The 3194-nt window shown below is 35.5% G+C and overlaps 1 pseudogene; it reads left to right on the top strand.

The window, feature by feature from the left end:
* The first annotated feature begins 515 nt into the window (after positions 1 to 515).
* On the top strand, positions 516 to 1911 carry LOC105535264 (annotated as a pseudogene).
* The last annotated feature ends 1283 nt before the right edge of the window (positions 1912 to 3194 follow it).

The following is a 3194-nucleotide window of genomic DNA, read 5'->3' as shown; positions in this document are numbered from 1 at the left end:
AAAAAAAAAAAAAAAAAATAGATCTAGATTTTAATTCAAAGTGTCTCAGGTAATTTTTAAATCTTCATTTTTTTATAATTGATTTCTGGATATTCATTTTTATCTTTGAACCATATTTTCTTTATGTTTTGTATATGTTGTAATCTTAGGTTGCAATTTGTGTAATAAAAAGCCACATATCAAAATCTTTATTAAGTGGCTTTTGTCTGTGGGAATATGATACCAACTTTTTAGGGTAGAGATTCTTGGAGTCTCTCAAGCCTGTTCTATGGGCATTGTCTCAGGATTTGTGTATTTTTTAGTTAAAAAAGATTCTGAATTTTTTTTCTTTCTTCTTTTTTTTATTTTGAGTTAGAGTTTTACTCTTGTTGCCCAGGCTGGAGTACAATGGCATGATCTTGGCTCACAGCAACACCCACCTCCCAAGTTCAAGCGATTCTCCTGCCTTAGCCTCCCAAGTAGCTGGGATTACAGGCACCTGCTGCCATGCATTTAAAGTCATCATAGGATAAAGAATGGCTGTGGAGGGTAAATATGAAACACTTATAATACACTACTATGTGGTTCTTGGCATTTTGCTCACTTAGGGTCCTGCAAATGCTTATCTGGTTCTTTGACTTTTCACAAAGGCATTGTTTTCCATATATTTCTGTTAGGTTTATATGTCTATAAAGGAATTAGAGCCTGTGGTATTTTATTGTTAGCTTCCTCATATGCTTTGTATAATTATATACGTGTAAAGTGTATTCACCTGAGTCCAATGAGGGAGAAATTTTGTTATGTTTTTTTCTTCGGTTGGCTTTTTTTCATTTTACTGCAAAGATATTGCTGGAGCATGACATAAAAGATTCATTTCAAAAAGTGATTCTGATAAAATATGGAATGACTACCAGAGCGTGAGTAATTGCAAGAGACAGAAAAGTTATAATGGCCTTCCTCAATATTTGTCAACTACCCATAACAAAACCTATAAATGTAATAAATATGTCAAAGTTTTTGAGTTGTGCTCAACTTTCACTGAATGAAAGAAAATTTTTAGCAGAGAGAAATGCTACAAATATGAAGAATGCGGCAAAGACTGTAGGTTGTTCTCAGATTTTACTCTACAGAAGAGAATTAATTCTGCAGAGTGATGCTACAAATGTGAAGGATATGGCAAAGCCTTTACAAATTTCTCAAATGTAACTGAACATAAGAGAGTTCATCCTGGAGAGAAACCCTACAAATGTGAAAAATGTGGCAAAACTTTACCCTCTCCTCAACGCTTATTAGACAGAGGAGACTTCATCCTGGAGACAGACCCTACGAATGTGAAGAATGTGACAAAGCCTTCAAGTGCTTCTCAAATACTACCAATCATAAGAGAATTCACACTGGAGAGAAACTCTACACATGTGAAGAATGTAACAAAGCCTGTAGGTGGTTCTCAGACCTTACTAAACATAAGATAATTCATACTGGAGAGAAACCCTTCAAATGTAATGAATGTGGAAAAGATTTTACATGGTTCTTGGCCCTTAGTAAACATAAGGGTATTCATGCTGGAGAGAAACCCTACATCTGTGAAGAATGTGGCAAAGCCTTTACCCACTCCTCAACCCTTATTAACACAAGATAATTCATATGAAAAAGACACATTACAAATGTGAAGAATGTGGCAAAACCTTTAAGTGCTTCTAAGACCTTACTAATTATAAGAGATTTCACAGTGGAAAGAAACCGTACAAATGTGAAGAATGTGGTAAAGCAATTTGCTCATTCTCACACCTCATTAGACATCAGAAAATTCATACTAGAAAGAAGCTCCACAAGGGTTTAAAATGTGGAAAAGCCTTTAACAAGTCCTCATACTGTGTTCAATATCAGAGGCTTAATACTGAACAAATGCAGTATAAAGGTAATGACCATTGAAGAACATTTAACTTAACATCTTGGAGGGTCTCTAAGAACTTGCTTTATAATCTGGGTGCTTTTGTGTTGGGTGTATATATAGACCTTTACTATGCCCTTCTTTGTCTTTTTTTAAAAAAATCTATGTTGATTTAAAGTCTGTTTTGCCAGCAACTAGGATTGCAACCCCTACTTTTTTCTGTTATATATTTGCTTGGTAGATTTTTCTTTTTCCCTTTATTTTGAGCTTATTTGAGACAGGCATCTCGATTACTGCATACCATTAGATCTTGATTCCTTATTCAGCTTGCCACTCTGTTTTTTAATTGGGGCATTCAGCCCATTTACATTTAAGGTCAGTATTCATATGTGTGGATTTGATTCTGTCACGGTAATCTTAGCTGGCTATTTTGCACAGTTGATTACATGGTTGCTTTGTAGTGTCTGCAGTTGTACTTCAGTGTCATTTTGTAGTGAGTGGTAATAATCTTTTTCTTATTTAGTACTTTCTTCAGAAACTCTTGTTTGCTAATCTGAATAGGATCATATTTATTTCTTACTTGTGAAGCTTACTTTGGTCAGATATGACATTCTGAGTTGAAATTCTTTTTTTAAGAATGTTGAATATTGGCACCTAATCTTTTTTGACTTGTCGGATCTTGGCTGAAAGATTTGTTTGTCTGATGGGCTATTTTTAGAGGTGACCTGCCCTTTCTCTCTAGCTGCCTTTAACACATTTTTTTTTTCTTTCATTTTGACCTTGGAGAATCTCATGATTATGTGTCTTGGAGATGAACTTTTCATGGGATATCTTACTGGGGTTCTCCACATTTCCTGCATTTGAATGTTGGCTGCTGTATCTAGGTTGGGAAAGTTCTCATGGATGATATCCTGAAATATGTATTTCAAGTTGTTTTCATTCTTCTCATCACTTTCAGGCACTCTCTCTCTCTCTTTTTTTTTTTTTTACAAAAAATGTTTTATTTTATTTTATTTTTTTTAATATTATACTTTGAGTTCTAGGGTACATGGGCATAACGTGCAGGTTTGTTACATATGTATACTTGTGCCATGTTGGTGTGCTGCAACCATCAACTCGTCAGCACCCATCAACTCGTCATTTACATCAGGTATAACCCCAAATGCAATCCCTCCCCCTCCACCCTCCCCATGATAGGCCCCGGTGTGTGATGTTCCCCTTCCCGAGTCCAAGTGATCTTTGTTCAGTTCCCACCTATGAGTGAGAACATGCGGTGTTTGGTTTTCTGTTCTTGTGATAGTTTGCTAAGAATGATGGTTTCCAG

Source organism: Mandrillus leucophaeus, unplaced genomic scaffold (genome assembly GCF_000951045.1).
Source record: "Mandrillus leucophaeus isolate KB7577 unplaced genomic scaffold, Mleu.le_1.0 Scaffold1437, whole genome shotgun sequence".
Classification (NCBI taxonomy): Eukaryota; Metazoa; Chordata; class Mammalia; order Primates; family Cercopithecidae; genus Mandrillus; species Mandrillus leucophaeus.
The sequence above is the reverse complement of the archived record's forward strand: the minus strand, read 5'-3'. Positions and strand labels throughout refer to the sequence as shown.